This window comes from Panthera pardus, unplaced genomic scaffold (assembly GCF_024362965.1).
Source record: "Panthera pardus isolate Hobbes unplaced genomic scaffold, ASM2436296v1 HiC_scaffold_25, whole genome shotgun sequence".
Lineage (NCBI taxonomy): Eukaryota > Metazoa > Chordata > Mammalia > Carnivora > Felidae > Panthera > Panthera pardus.
The window spans coordinates 90,992,634-91,009,679 of record NW_026526821.1 but is presented as its reverse complement, the minus strand read 5'-3'; the positions used below and the strand labels follow the sequence as shown (position 1 = coordinate 91,009,679).

General features: G+C 42.8%; 1 long non-coding RNA gene across 2 annotated transcripts in view; it reads right to left on the bottom strand.

The window, feature by feature from the left end:
- Positions 1-8,197: 8,197 nt before the first annotated feature.
- The window catches only part of LOC128773545 (uncharacterized), a 30,985-nt gene continuing 22,136 nt past the window's right edge, over positions 8,198-17,046 (bottom strand). For both annotated transcript variants that reach the window (XR_008417906.1, XR_008417905.1), the window contains exon 5: positions 8,198-8,438. This is a non-coding gene — a long non-coding RNA (uncharacterized LOC128773545). The remainder of the gene's footprint in view (positions 8,439-17,046) is intronic.

The following is a 17,046-nucleotide window of genomic DNA, read 5'->3' as shown; positions in this document are numbered from 1 at the left end:
TTGCCCCAGTTTAAAGTCTTCCATAGTTTTTTGTTGACCCTGGGATTAAAATCAAATGCCCAAAAAGAAAACAACCTCCTCCAAAAAAAATTAAATTAAATTAAATTTAAAAAATTAAAAAAAAAAAAACACTACAGCCTGCCCCCCATGACTCTATTTTGCCATCTTAAAGACACATGAACTATTACATCAGCCTGAGAAAGAAGGCCATGTTTTGAGGACAGAATTCAAAATGTCATGAGGAGAGACAAGGTTTTCTAATTTAATTCCAACGTCCTTGATTAGAATGGAATTTGTTCTATAATAACAAGGAATTACACAACCAAAGTTTCAGATTAGATAAATTTTAGACTTTTTCTACCCACCCAAAAAGGAGACTTCAAACATTTAAGAGAAGAGGAAGAAGGGAGGAGAGACAAACATAATTGTGACTGGTACTGGTGACAAATTTTCTGGGCCAACTAAGCCCCAGACAGCTTGATCATCACTCTTGCTGGGACAGGGCCTCTGGATAGGGGCAGAGAAATGACAGACAGACTTTTACAGGAAGAGGGCAGGACTTTGTGAACATTTCTCAGTCATTCCTGATGTCCCACCCTTCTGAGGATGAAAAAATTATTTTGTAGAGCCTTACAAAACGAGAAGAATGAGCTTGAAGAATCTTATCTTCTCCCATATTCCTGCTTACCTCAAATCCATTCAGTTCACTCTGACATTATCGTAAAGAACAAGCTGTAGTTTTAATTTTTCCACCAAACAACTACAAAGAGCAAAATCGAAGAGCACAGAGATACTTTAACTATTTTGTGGGCTGCTTATAGAACTTTAGATATATTACTTCTATATTTTACACTCACAGAAAGGAGAGCATGAACAACATTACATGGTGTGCAGCCAAGGAAAGAAAGTGCTCCAGGAAAATGCCCCACTTCAAGTTATTGCTCCTTATTTCATCCTCTGTGCCTAGCACAGTGCCTGATACTCAATAAATATTTCCAAATAAAATTAGAAAGATCAGTGTAGGTGCACCTTAGAAATGAATAGGAGGCAGGGAACTACTCCAAAAGAGAGATCTTGCTAACCAAAGCAAACCAAACACAAAACAAGTTTTCAACGTGTGGTCCTTGGATCAGCAGCAGCAGCATCACCTGGGAACAGGTTAAAAATGCAGACTCTCAAGCCCCACCCTAAACCTACTGAGTGGTAAACTCTGGGGGTGGAGCCCAGCAATCTGTGCTTTAAGGAATCTTCCACGTGAGCCTGATGATTCTTCAAGTATGAGAACCATCAGTGTAGAGGCAGGGGAGATAGGAAAAGGCGGTTAGGAAAGCAAATTCAGGCAAAACAAGGTTCCGACATGTATTAGCTGTGAGACTTTAAGCATCTTCTCTCTGCCCTCATTTCCTTCTTGGTACTAGGATATAAGTATACCTACCTCACCTGGTTGCTATATGGAGTTAATTCAGATAATCCATAAATAAAGTTCTTAGGTAGATGTCTGGATCACAATACGTTCTTAATTAGCGTTAAACTTACTTTAAAGATGCAAAACAGCTCCTAGACCAACAAGAAGAGACTATAAGCTAATCCATGTATTAACTCACCCAAAGAAAAAAATCTTTTCATCCAAAGAGGGGTTGGTCATCATGGTTGCCTAGAAAACCAGAGTCATAACACAAGATGTTGGCCAGTCACTGCCCACAAAAGGAAGGAGCTTTCACCAAGCGATTTGGGGAAATTCCAGGTCCATTGATGGGGTTCATCTTGGGGTAAAGATAGACTCATGGGGCTGTAACCAACATTTGTGGAGTTGTTTGGCTCCACTGATGAAATTATTCCTAGTATGAGGTGATCCCTTAGACTATTGCCATGAAACATTGCAAACCTATGCTTAACTACCTTTGTTCTGATTCTATGTTTATCAAGCAAGTCTCTCATTCTTATCTGATATGAAATTATGCCTTCAGAGAGAGAAAGTGCTTGTCATAGAGATGTAAGTATTCTGGTATGCTGGCCAGCATGATTTTTTGTCTCATTATAATTTAATAACTAGCCTTCGGTGTTGTCATAGAAGTCTCATAGATCTAGTTCATGTGAGTCTGACTAAAGATGAATCTGTTATGCTGAGCTGACGAATCTATTTCTGGTCTTCCAAGGCAGAGGGCAGACCCAGGGCCATGAAAAATCCTCCAAAGCAAGCATATTACATATGAAGTCTTGTGGCATTTTCTGCCTGGATAAAATACCTTGATATTACCTCAAAATCACACACACACACACACACACACACACACACACACACACCCTTTATTAGCTATCTATTTCTGGGTGAGAAATTACTCCAAAATTAGCAGCTTACAACAACAAACATTTATTGTGTCACAGTTCTGTGGGTCAGGAATCCAGGGGTGGCTGAGCTGGGTGATTCTGACGCAGGGTCTCTCTTCAGGCTGCGATCAAGTTGTGGGCTGGGGCCACAGTCATCTCAAAGCTCACCTAAGACGAGATCCACTTTCAAGCTCTCTCACGTGTCTGGTGGCAGGTCTTGCTGGCTGTTGGCTGGAGACATCAGTTGCCTACCACAAGGGCCTTTCCATAGGGCATAATCTGATGGCAGCTTCCCCGAGAGTGAGCTAGCAAGAGACAGAAAGCGAGTGGGGCAGAAGACACAGTCTTTTTGTTATCTAATTTAGAAGTGACATCCCTTCATTATTGCCATGTTCTACTCATTAGAAACAAGTCATTAGGTCCAGCTCACACTCAGGGAGAGAGGACCACAGGATCATAAATACTAGGAAGCAGGAATTATTGGAGGCCACCTTAGAAGTTACCCGCCAGAGAGCCATTTTTGTATTCAAATGTGTGTAAGTTTAATATTTGTCTTCTATAAGCAGCTCAGTATTGCCTCTCAACAGAGCCTGCTCCACTGGGTCATGGAATAGAAACGTGGAGAAAGATCCCACCCTGTCTTCTGTACATGTCCCGCAATTGTCCTTCCTTGTTGCCTCCTCTAACGTCTTCCCTTCATAGATATAATCACGCGTGGTAGTCAAATATTTAACAGTCTTATGGCAGGGGCATCACCCAGTCAGAATGGACCTGCCAATTCTTTCACATACCTGCTGCCCCTCTCAGCCTATTATCAATCACTCTATAACAAAAGCTATGTAAACGTATGACCTTGAAAAAATCTTTGGAAAAAGGATATACTCAGGCAGAGTGTCTTCTGCTTTCCAAATCTGAATTAGCTTTTCAGATTGTGCTGGGGCCAGGGGTAGCATGGGCAGCAGATTCTGGGCTATCTCAGCTCAACCAAAGAAAGAAGTTCCATGGTTTATCTGTTCTGTGAACTAGACTTCCACAGTAAGATTATGTTTCCAAAAAAGGTAGCAAGGCTAAGCATGTTTGAATCCACTGAGTTGCACACATTAATTGATGCTGAGAGCTGAGACCTCCTGCATCAACAGAAACTGAACAGAAGAAAAGACTGCAAACTAACAACTTTACTGTGTGCTTCAGAAAACTGTTGTTCACGGAGTTACCTGGGTGGCTTGCTCCCTGGTCAAACAGCTGTCTTATCAAGAAGGCAGTTTGTTCACTGACCCAGTAAGTCACTTCTCAGGAGGAGGTTTTGCTCATAAAAGCGTGCCTTCAGACCCTCACCTTGTCATGTCCACTAATCCTAAACTACTATGCCAGCTAGTTTCCTGCCTTGGAAAACCCACCTTAAATCATGAGAGCTTAGACTCCAAAATTCTGTAAGTACCTTCGACCTACTTTCCCCTTTGACTCTATCAAGGTGGTGTTTCCCCTTGCTGCAATAAGTAATAATCAGCTTTGCTTGGTCAAGAGGTTTTTATGTTGGTCTCTGTGCAGAGTCAACAGTTGACCATCGATTCGTTCAGCAAATATTTAGTAAGCCCTACTAGGTGCCAGGCACTATTCTAGGTACTTATCACATATCAATAAGCCAAACAAGGGGCGCCTGGGTGGCGCAGTCGGTTAAGCGTCCGACTTCAGCCAGGTCACGATCTCGCAGTCCGTGAGTTTGAGCCCCGCGACAGGCTCTGGGCTGATGGCTTGGAGCCTGTTTCCGATTCTGTGTCTCCCTCTCTCTCTGACCCTCCCCTGTTCATGCTCTGTCTCTCTCTGTCCCAAAAATAAATTAGAAACGTTGAAAAAAAAATTTTTTTTTTAAAAAAATAAGCCAAACAGGTGAGAAACTCCCTACCTCGTGGAACTTACACTCTAATGGGAATAAACACAATAAACCAAACCTAAGTGTGGAAATATAACTCTATTATGCACTACATTCTGATCAGTTCTCTGAAAGGAAACAAAGCAGGAAGGAACAGGCACAGTGGCACCTACAGTGGTTCAATTTAAAAAAAAAAAAACTTTTTTTACGTTTCTTTATTTTTGAGAGACAGAGTGTGAGTGGGGAGGGGCAGAGAGAGAGGGAGGCAGAGAATCCGAAGCAGGCTCCAGGCTCTGAGCTGTCAGCACAGAGCTTGATGTGGGGCTCAAACCCACGAACCGTGAGATCATGACCTGAGCTGAAGTCGGATGCTTAACCAGCTGAGACACCCAGGTGCCCCTGCAGTGGTTCAATTTTAAGTGAGATGGTTTACAGTTCACCAAGAAGGTAAACATTGAACAAAGACCTGAAGGAGTTGAGGGAATGAGCCATGTGGCTATGTGGGTGTCTAGAAGAGGAGTTTCCCAGTGTTAGAAAACAGCAAACACAAGGGCCCGGAGCTGAGAGGGTCCCTGCTCTGGACAGTGCAGAGGGGAACAGCAAAGAGGCCAGCGTGCCTGAGTGGATAGAGTTCAGGAGACGAGGTCTGAGAGAGAATGGGAAACCAAATTCTGTCAGACCCTATAAACTTCTGTAAGGACTTTGGTTTTATTCTGCATGAAAAGGACAGCTGCAGAGGCATCTGAGCAGAGGGACCCTGTGTCTCACATTAGCAGGATCGGTCTGGCTGCAGCATAGAGAGACGGAGGCAGAGACAGACGGAGGATGGATGCAGGAAGGATGCAGGGTGGATGCAAGGGGACCAGTTAGGAAGCTACTGAAATAACTCAGATTCTGTGTCTCCCTCTCTCTGCTCCTGACCCACTCTCACTCTGTCTCTTTCTCAAACTTAATCTATGCAAACATGGGGAGGGAAGTATGTTCTGAGGAGGAGGGGTTGCCTCTCCAGCAGATGAAAGCTGCTCCACAGGTCTGCTGTCTTGTTTCCCAGGCAGGCAGAGAAGAGCAAGAGGTGCTCTGGAGAGAGTTCTGCAGAGAGGAAACAACCAAAGGAAGGTGTGGTGGCTTGGTGGCCCTGGGTCTCCTTGTCTCCTTGTCCCTAAGTCCCCCGATTTCAGTGTATGGAGTCCATTTTAAACTGTGGGTAAAATAAATCAATAGAAATTAAATACAGACATTTGGAAGCTAGTGGAATCAGGTTTTGGGCCAAAAAGACAACATAGCTACCCATTCCCACACTAGACATCTAATTTGTTATCATTTTCTACCACTATTTCTCTGGACTGTGGTGCTTGCTGGTACACAGGAGTTAACATCTGAACATCCTTTCCCTTCTGGTTCAAAACATTGTCTTTGATATTTACTTACTCGCATAACTATGCGAGCCATGCCTGGACTCTTGTTTTAATTTTTTTTCAGCTTTATTGTTTTCAGTAACATACCAATTTGTTTCTTCTCTCTTTCTCTGTGTGTGTGTATGTGTGTGTTTAATTGTGGTAAAACACACATTTTACCATTTTTTTAAGTTTTTATTTTGAGACAGAGAGAGTGAGAGAGAGTGTGAGCAGGGAAGGGACAGAGAGTGAGGGAGAGAGAGAATCCCAAACAGGATCCGCACTGTCAGAGTCTGATGTGGGGCTCAATCCCACAAACTATGAGATCATGACCTGAATCAAAATCAAGAGTCTTATGCTTAACCAGCTGAGGCACCCACGTGCCCCAAATTTTGCTATTTTAATTATTTTTATTTAGGGGTGCCTGGGTGGCTCAGCCGGTTAAGCATCCAACTCCAGTTCAGGTCGTGGTCTCACGGTTCATGGGTTTGAGTCCCTCGATGGGCTCTGTGCTGACAGCTCAGAGCCTGGAACCTGCTTCGGATTCTGTGTCTCCCTCTCTCTGCTCCTCCCCCACTCGCACTCTGTCTCTTTCTCAGAAATAATAAACTTTAAAAAATATGTTTATTTATTTAATTCTAGTAAGCTTTACACCCAATGGGGGTCTTGATCTCATGATCCTGAGGTCAAGAATCACATGTTCTACCAACCGAGCCAGCCACACGCCCCTAATTATTTTTAAGTGTACATTTAGTGACAATTCAATTGCAGTGTTGCACAGCCATTACTACTATCCATCTCCAGAACATCATCCCCGATGGAAACTTTGTACCTATTAAACACTCAATCCCCGTCACTCTCTCCCAAGCCTCTGGCAACTTCTACTTTTTTCCATCTATTAATTTGTCTATCCTAGGCACCTTGTTTGCATGGAATCATACAATGTGTAGCCTTTGATGTCTGGCTTTTTTCCCTTAGCAAGATGTTTTCAAGGTTCATCCATGTTGTGGTATGATCAGAATTTCAATCTTTTTAAGGGCTGAATAATATTCCCTCGCGTGTATGCTACATTTTGTATATCCATTCATCTGTTAATGGACATTTGGGCTATTTCCTCTTTTGGGTTATGGTGAATAGTGCTGCTACAAACATTGATGTAAAAGTATCTGAGTTCCTGCTCTCCATTCTTTCGGGGAGTGGAATTGTTACATCATATGATAATACTATGTTTCAGTTTTTGAGGAACCTCCTTTTCACAACTGGCCACAACATTGTACATTCCCACCAACAATGTAGGAGGGTTTCTCTATATCCTCACTAACACTTGTTATTTTCTCTTTCTTTCATTTTTTTTCTTTTTCTGAAAATAGTCATCCTAATAGGTGGAAGTGATAGCTCATTGAGGTTTTGATTTGTATTTCCCTAATGATTATGAGGTTGGGGATCTTTTCGTGTGCTCATTGGTCATTCGTATGTCTTCTTTAGAGAAATGTCTACTCAAGTTATTTGCTCATTTAAAAATTGGATTGGTTGTTTTGCTGTTGAGTTGTAGGAGTTCTTCATATATGCTGGATATTAATCTTCTATCAGATATATATGTTTTGCAAATAGTTTCTCCCATTCTATAGGTTGGCTTTTTGCCATCTTGATAGTTCCTTTTGCTGCACCAAAGTTTTTAATTTTGAAGAAGTCCAATTGATTTTGTCTTTTGTTGACTATGCTTTTGGTGTCACATCCCACAAATCATTGTCAAATCCAGTATCATAATGGGTTTCTCCTATGTTTTCTTCTAAGAGTCTTATAGTTTTAGCTCTTAAGTGTAGGTCTTTAATCTATTTTGAGTTAAATTTCCTATGGAGTGTAAGGTAAGGGCCCAATTTCATTCTCTTGCATGTGGATATCCAGTTTTCCCAGCACCATTTGTTGAAAAGACTCTCCCTTTCCCCTTGAAAACAAAGGTTCTGTTTGCTATGGGTCTTGTCACAGTTCTTACCAGCAAGTTCACATTCTTCTCCTAACTCTTGTCACACACACAGCCACCGCATACAAACTATCGTGGGGATGTTCTGCAGAATAGCATTACCAGGATAGAGAGGCAAGCTTGTTGGGCAGTAACATGTTCGTGAGAAATGTCCAATCTTTAAGGACCAAAAAGTAATTCTCAACAGGATTCAGGGTACCTTGTTGATCTTTGCTATCCGAAGGGGGTAGAGCCCCCCACTCCATCCTCTTAAGTCAGAGGAATGAAAAAAATTCCCTTCACCAGGAAAATGCAAATGAATTTGCTTCCACTGAAAAGATGCATTGCATATAAGATGATGGTTGTGGTGATATTTTTCCAATATGTTACTAATGTTAAGTGATTATTCTTTTAAAAATGTAAAATTGGACTCTCATACAAATATAAAACAAACGCTTGTGAAATGTTCTATGCAGCTCATTAACTAATGAGGAAAACAAGAGGATGTTATATAACCCATCCAGAGGAGACTCAACACTGTCCACGCTTATATTCAGATAAGCAGTGCTGAAGTGAATTCGCAGATAGATGCCACAGGATGATCTCACATTCCTCCCAACCCTATTTGTTTTCCATGGACAAGAGTTACTTGTATTACTATCCATTTTCTATAACTTTCAGAGTTGTAGAATACCACAAAGCAAGGAAGGCTGGAGGTAACACTGATGGGTGAGCTCATTTCAGTCTTTCCAATTTCCCTACAGAAGAAAAGTGTACTTGAACCTATAGTACGTGAGTTTGCATGGTGGGAGATTTCGCTTTTCCCGGAGAATGAAGCTTCTTATTTGACAGCTGCTACTTGTCATGGATGATTTTCTTCTCTTTCCTTGGAATAAATAAGAGGAAGAGAATGGGAGCTGAATGGGTACAACTGGGTTTCTTTCTTTTCTTATTTTATTTGTCAGTTTTCCAATAAAATATTGGATGTTCCAATAAATGCCCTACATGCTATAGCAACCTTACTCCATTGTTTGCTTTAAAAAGTATACATATACATATTTTTTTCTTAAAACATCTCTTTAATGTTTATTTATTTTTGAGAGAGAGACAGAGCACCAGCTGGGGAGGAGCAAAGAGGGAGACACAGAAGCCAAACCAGGCTCCAGGATCTGAGCTGTCAGCACAGAGCCTGATGTGGGGCTTAAACCCATGAACCTTGAGATTACGACCTGAGCCAAAGTCAGTCGCTTAACCACCTGAGCCACCCAGGCACCCCTATCTATGCATTTTCAATTACAAAGTAAAAGCAAAGTTGATAACTCTCATACTCGTTCCTTTTACGTTTTCAGAAGATATTTATCAAGTATCTCCTGTGTTTTAAGAACTATTACAGGCACTAGAGATCCACCAGTGAGCAGAATAAGGCCCCTGCCCTCCTTGAGCTTACATTCTTGTGGGGGCACACAGACAATAGGTGTAATATGACATCAGACAATAGTAAGTGCTCTGAAGGGTAAGAGAATGAAGTGGATAATGTGAGCAGAAAACGGAATGAAGTGAAGGAGGAGGCCACGTGAATACCTGAGAGAGGTTACTAGCACAGGGACAAAAACTTATAGGGACATCAGTAGCCCAGCAAAATCATAGAGGTTCATATTCGTACACGAACAAACTTTACCTGCGCCCCCACCGTGTATCAGGCACTCTGCTGCGTGCTTACAATACAAATCCTTGGGGAGGCCAGAATATTACTATCACTAAGGATTCCTAAAGAGGAAGGTGTATTTCTGTCAGCTGATTTCTTGTTTCCTCTACCTGCCCCCCCCCCCCCATCATACATGGGTTTCCAAAATCCAACTTCATTGATTGGCCCTTCTTCTAAAAAGCGTTTTCTCTCAGCCTCCACTGTATGCTCTCAGAGAACTTGGTGCATATTTGCATTAAAGCCCGCATTATGCTTGATTATAATAATCTCTTTGTTGTCCGTCAGCCTTCCCCACTGGACAGCAAGCACTCCCTAAAAGCAAGCTCATCACTGTATTCACCTCTGCACTTTTGAGGCCCAGCACAAAACCTGGAATATTCTGGCTCTTGATAAGTACAGGCAGAGGGGACAAAAGTAGTGAGAGTTTGTGGTCGGGGGTGGGGGAGGGTCTCACTACTTTTTCATTTCTTCCCTCTAAATCTTCTGGAATAAGTCTATTTTGGCTTTACAAAGGAAAAGCAATCCACTTTATTTCTAAAACATGAATGCTCAGACTATGGCTAGCTCTTCCTTTAGACAGTTTTTCTGCATGACGGCGGAAAAGCAGCAATAGTCTCGAATGAAGCTAATCCAATGACAGAAAATGGTGACAGTAACTCACAGCAAACAATGATAACAATATTCTTATAATGGCCAGAAGATCATGTAATACATTTTATAAAGATTTTCATCCAAATGGCTGGGAGAGGTGGGGGGAAGGAAGTTGCTTGTGAGCTATCTGAAAAACACTGCATTCTGAGGGCCCTGAAAGGCAAAGCTCCACAACATTGATGTTACACTGCCCTCTGGTGGATATGACACCACACAGCAAGGCTGGAAGTTGTAGGTCCACTCCAGTGTTTCTAGAGCTTCCCTTCAGAAGTCTTGTCTTTTTACAATTGAATGGTACTCTCTGCAAATACCCCAGGACATAAGTTGGAGAAGAAATCCTCAAGCAAATATACCAGGTTCTGAAATTCCAGATAGTCCTTTGCTTAATAATCCTATTCTTATTACTAATATGCATAAAACAGTTGATTAAGCCTTCTCACAATATTGTAGGCTGTGTAAATTCTGAAATGATGAGACACCTGAGGCTTGCAGGAAAGCCATGACTGGTCAAAGGTCACACAACACATGTGTTGGATGTTTTACATAGTCACAAGTAAATACTGTGCACCTGCTGTGAGCCAGTCATAAAGATGGGCCTAGAGAAATAGTTTACTCTGAAAAAAGCATGACAGTACAGAATGGAGATTGCTGGGGTGGAGGCGTGCATCTCAGTTGCCATGGCGATCAGAAATGTGTTTTGTGCAGACTGGGGCAGTTGGGAAAGTTTCCCAGCAGAAAGGAGAATTGCGCTGAGCCCTGAAGATACAATGTATATAACTGAGAACGTCAAAAGACAAGTCAGAAGACTAGAGAAGGATATCCTTCCCTCCCTGACACATGCACAAATAGGAGACTCCAGCTGGGAGATGGATGGATGTAGAATGCTCCTTACTACAGGCAGTGCTGGAGTCTTCACTATATTGGACAAGTTTTCTGGAAAGTTGAGTAACTGCTTTGGGCAATATAAATATATTTTGAAACCAGTAGCCAGTACTTTGAAAATGTGTTACAGATATCCTTATTACCAACATCAGATCTTTATAATATTCCCTCAGATTGTTCCTCCTCTTGGTCCTTTATCTTAGGAAACAGCAAACCAAACCTGACCCCCCTCCCAATGGAGTCCCTAATTATTCCTGTTTCCTATTTTAATAACACTTGGATTAAATGACAGATACTCTTTCAGTGCTTCGTTTCTTTCTCATTTGCCTCCCTCACCAAACTGAGATGTATGACATCAGGGAACAGGCCTGAGCTCTTGGGAAAATACTGCAGACTCAGACTCGGAGCGGCAGAGCTCCACAGCACTGCTGGTTAGGCTGCCCTCTGGTGGACAGGGCACCACACAGCAAGCTGGAAGTTCTCGTTCAGAGAGGAGGATGGGGAGGTGGGTGCAGGGCATGAAGGGATTTGGAAGTCATAATGACTTCCTCTTTGGGAGGAAACTGAGGGGTGTTCAGAGATTTAAAGAAAAAGAATGACAAGGGTTTCATATCCCAGATGAGCACCGTCTCCCCTGGCAACAAAAAAAAAAAAAAAAAAAAACAAGAAAGAAAGACAAGATCAGGTTTGCACTTGAGAAAGGTCTTTGTCACTGCGGAGTCGAGAATGGGCTGCAGCTGCAGTTTAGGGAGATGATTTGATTGAGGTAGGGGCAGTGATCTCAGCAAGACATGCCAGTGCCCTGGGCTCAGGTGGCATCGGAGGGTAAATGAGAAGTGACAGTAGAAATGAGGACAAAGAATCAAACCGCGCTGACAGGCAATGGGAGAAGCTCTGACTCCTTCCTGGGCAATTGGGTGGATGGTGGCATCATGTGCTGATAGGAGTTTGAGGTGGGGGGTGGGGAGCTGATTTGGGGGAACAGGCTCAGTATATGTTTTTGAACCATTGACTTTGGGGTGCCTATGTCACACGCAAGCAGAAAAGTCCTCTAGAAAGCTGGGGGGGGGGGGGGGGGAGGAGCCTGGAGCTCAGGAAAGAGGAGGCAGGGAGTGGGGCGGGGGAGGGACGGGGCTGCAAGAGCCACTGGAACCACGGAGACGAGACCACTCAGGAGGGGCTGGGATGTGAGACGGGAAGAGGGCCTAGGGCAGAGGCCTGGAGAACAGCAACTTCTAAGATTTATGTCGGTGAATGAGCCATCAAGGATCCAGAGAAGGAGCTACCAGAGACAAAGAAACTTGGACGATGGGCAAGCTGATGGGAGAGAGGAAGTGGTAGGTAGGTCAACGAGTACCAAAGGTCCTGAGATGTCTCCTGAGATGGAGCTGACAACTGGCTCTTGATGCAGTTCCAGAGAGTTGAGTGGTAACCTTAGTGAGCACTGTTTAGTAAGAAGCCCCACCGCGGTTTTAAATTAATACTTTTTAGAAAGCGTATGAGAGTCAAGGGATTGAAAACACTGAGGAGAGATGTTACAGAGTAACTTGCTGAGATACAGCTAATTAATCTTAGTGCTTCCTTTTCCCACCCCCACTGGAAGGCAAGCCTCCTTCCTGTGTCTAAAGCTGGGAGATGGCCTCCCCTCCTTCCAACCCCAGGGAAATCCAGAGCTTATGGTTTTAGGACCCTGAGGAGATCATGCTTCTTTCTCCCCGGGGAGACAAGGGTAGAGACAACTTTGGAGGAGAGGTTGAAGCCTCTGGATCTAGAGAGATTAGCACATTTAGCTGCTACTGAAGAAGGGGGGCCGGCGTTTGGAGGAATGCATGGGCAGAATCCCTTGCCCACTCTTAGGCATATAGGAAGCTAGATGGGGAAATCACTACAAGACGCCAGCTATGGGGGCACCTGGGTGGTTCAGTCCATTAAGTGTCAGTCCTTCTGACTTCATCTCAGATCATGATCTTGTGGTTCATGAGTTCAAGCCCTGAGTCAGCTCTGTGCTGACAGCTCAGAGCCTAGGGCCTGCTTCAGATTCTGTGTCTCCCTCTCTCTCAGCCCCACCCCAGCGTGTTCTCTCTCTCTCTCTCTCTAAAAAATAAATAAATATTAAACAAAAACAACCCCCCCCCCCCCCAGAAAAAGATGCCAACTATTGAAAGGAGTGGCTGCAGGGATTGGCTCCAGAGTATCCAGAATTAGTTTTACTAGAAAACTGAATTTTGCTGAGATGCTTGAGAAATATATGTTTTCTAATCTGAAAGGCAATAGTCATAAAATGTAATGACTTAGGCTCCCATTTTCTGTCCTAGGTATTTGGGTATTTGTTTATAGAAACATATCAATGCATTTCAGTCGATTTTATTTTTTATTTTTTTAACATTTATTTTTGAGAGAGAGAGAGACTGGCAGAGAGTAAGGGAGACATAGAATTCAAATCAGGCTCTAGGCTCTGAGCTGTCAGCACTGAGCCCAGTGTTCGGCTTGAACTCACCAATGGTGAGATCATGACCTGAGCCGAAGTAGAATGCTTAATTGACTGAGCCACCCAGGCGCCCCTCAATCAGTGTTCACTAGAGAATCAAGAAAGGAAAGTAACAATTTGCTAGAGAAGGATCATTTCTAATTTTATAATAATGTCAATTGGTTTGCTATCACAAAAGTAATACATACTTGAAGGAAGAAGCATTTGATTTTACCCTACTTATAAGCAAATAAGTTAGCCTATTGCTGTTTCTTGGGTACTAGTAGAAAACACAAGACCACTGGCCAGGCGGCAAGGACTTTATTGCTCATGACAGGAAGCAGCATGAGCATGTTTGCAAAAATCTCTTTGCCCCCAGGTCCCACATGGGTGACACCATGGGACAAAAGGGTGGTGCACATGCAGTGGGTTTGCTTTGCATCTGGGGAGCAGTGAACTTGGTAAGGACTCTGCTTTTATAGCAAGCAGTAAACAAGCCTGTTCTTTTTCCTGGTGAGACACAACCTTATCCCTTAAGACTGCTGACTGCAAACTCAACCTTGAATAAGAATCTGGGCAAAGAGCAGTCAGAGCTCTGCATTCCTGGCAGACCCAGTAAGACATGTAGGAGCTCCAGAGACCTGTGGAGGATTAGCTCTCTCAATAGTACTTGTTATGGGAAAGGTGAAAAAATAAATAACAAATAAAATCTACCCCCACTTATGTTTCCCACCAACTTCATTGTGAATTTAGTTCTACATAATGGATCCAAAGTTGAGCAAGGTTCATGGGCAACCATTGGAGTCACACATCAAGTTTTGGTGATAATATTTTTGAAACTGTGATATAAATACTCTTGTTAGGGATAACTAAAACTCCTCATCATTCTTGTCCTTACGACTTGGGACTGGGATTACTCAGGAAGGGCCACTGAGGGGTCTCCACTTTCCCAAATCTCAAGGATGGTACTTCAGGTGCCCCAAAGATGGTGCTAATGTCCTCTGTCTCAAAACGTGCTGGAAGTTTCCCCACAGAGCCTACAACTGTTCACTTCTAAGCCCTTGTCTTTCACCAGCAGGCTGCCAAACCTCAGCAAGTACCCCCAAAATGGCTTAGAATGAGGACGGATCTCCACAGCAGAACACCCACATTCACTTCTGGGCTCAGAAGACCCCTGCTCCTTGAGCCGTGTCACATTTCAGAACTCTTCCCGTTGCTCCACTTACATTCATTATTTACCCTTCATTCAGTTTATTCAATATATATTGAGATGCTACCAGGCTGGGAACTCTGCTGGCACTGAGAGCTCACACTTCTGCCCTCAGGAAACCAAACCTGAGGAAATCTCAGGCAAGTATTTTTAAGCCACATATTCACTACTATGGAAGTCAACTATGCCATGTGACCTTTTCATCATAGATAAATAAGGTGCCGTATTGGCATTTAAAATTAAAGGTGCAACAAGCCTGGCAGTGTGCAAGTAGCCCAGACAGGGGCCACGCCACTCCACAGTGAGTCCTGTGCCTGGGAGAGGGGATGATAAGGTACACACCATTCTGACTGTGGCCCCAGTGGTGGGCTGGGGGCAGACATCAGGCCTGACTGTAGCCCCGCCCACCAACACAAGTTACTCCAGACAGCACAGGGGAAGTGCCCTGCAGTTCAGCGCCACCCCAGGGACTACCCAAAATGATGAAATGGAAGAATTCTCCTCAAAAGAAACTCCAGGAAGTAGCAACAGCTAATGAATTGATCAAAAACAATTTAAGCAATATAATGGAGCAAGAATTTCAAATAATAGTTATAAAATTAATCGCTGGGCTTGAAAAAGGCAGAGAGGACAGCAGAGAATCTATTACTACAGAGATTAAGGGACTAAGAAATAGTCATGAGGAGTAAAAAAAATGCTATAAATGAGGTGCAAAATAAAATGGAGGCGGCCATAGCATGGATTGAAGAGGCAGAGGAGAGAATAAGTGAATTAGAAGATAAAATTATGGAAAAAGAGGAAGCTGAGAAAAAAAGAGAGAAAAAAATCCAGGAGTATGAGGGGGAGAATTAGAGAACTAAGTGATGCAGTCAAATGGAACAATATCCGTATCATAGGAATTCCAGAAGAAGAAGACAGAGAGAAAGGGGCTGAAGGTTTACTTGAACAAATCATAGCTGAGAACTTCCCTGATCTGGGGAAGGAAACAAGCATTGAAATCCAAGAGGCACAGAGAACCCCCTTCAGACACAACTTGAATCGATTTTCTGCATGACATATCATAGTGAAACTGGCAAAATACAGGGATAACAAGAAAATTCTGAAAGCAGCTAGGGATAAACAGGCTCTAACTTACAAATGGAGACCCATAAGACTAGTGGCAGACCTATCTACTGAAACTTGGCAAGCCAGAAAGGAATGGCAGGAAATTTCCAATGTGATGAACAGGAAAAATATACAGCCGAGAATCCTTTATCCAGTAAGTCTGTCATTCAGAATAGAAGGAGAGATAAAGGTCTTCCCGAACAAACAAAAACTGAAGGAATTCATCACCAATAAACCAGCCCTACAAGAGATCCTAAAGGGGATTCTGTGAGTGAAATGTTGCAAGGACCACAAAGTACCAGAGACATCACTACAAGCATGAAACCTACAGACATCACAATGACTCTAAACCCATATCTTTCTATAATAACACTGAATGTAAATGGACTAAATGCTCCAACCAAAAGGCAGGGTATCAGAATGGAAAAAAAAAACAAGACCCATCTATTTACTGTCTACAAGAGACTCATTTTAGACCTGAGGACACCTTCAGATTGAAAGCAAGGGGATGGAGAACTATCTATCAAGCTACTGGAAGTCAAAAGAAAGCTGGAGTAGCCATACTTATATCAGACGAACTAGACTTTAAATTAAAGGTTGTAACAAGGGATGAAGAAGGGCATTATATAATAATTACAGGGTCTATCCATCAGGAAGAGCTAACAATTATAAATGTCTATGTGCCAAAATATATAAAACAATTAATCACAAACATAAGCAACCTTATTGATAAGAATGTGGTAATTGAAGGGGACTTTAATACCCCACTTACAACAATGGATAGATCATCCAGACACAGAATCAATAAAGAAACAAGGGCCCTGAATGATACATTGGATCAGATGGACTTGACAGATATATTTAGAACTCTGCATCCCAAAGCAACAGAGTGCTTTCTTCTTGAGTGCACATGGAACCTTCTCCAAGATAGATCACATACTGGGTCACAAAACAGCCCTTCATAAGTATAAAAGAATTGAGATCATACCATGCACACTTTCAGACCACAATGCTATGAAACTTGAAATCAACCACAGGGAAAAGTCTGGAAAACCTCTAAAAGCATGGAGGTTAAAGAACACTCTACTAAAGAATGAATGGGTCAACCAGGCAGTTACAGAAGAAACTTAAAATATGTGGAAATTGGGGCACCTGGGTGGCTCAGTAGGTTAAGTGGCCGACTTCGGCTCAGGTCATGATCTCGCGGTCCGTGAGTTCGAGCCCCGCATCAAGCTCTGTGCTGACAGCTCAGAGCCTGGATCCTGTTTCAGATTCTGTGTGTCTCTCTCTCTGGCCCTCCTCTGTTCATGCTCTGTCTCTCCCTGTCTCAAAAATAAATAAAACGTCAAAAAAAAAATATATATATATATGGAAACAAATGAAGATGAAAATACAACAATCCAAATGCTTTGGGATGCAGCGAAAGCAGTCCTGAGAGGAAAATACATTGCAGTCCAGGCCTATCTCAAGAAACA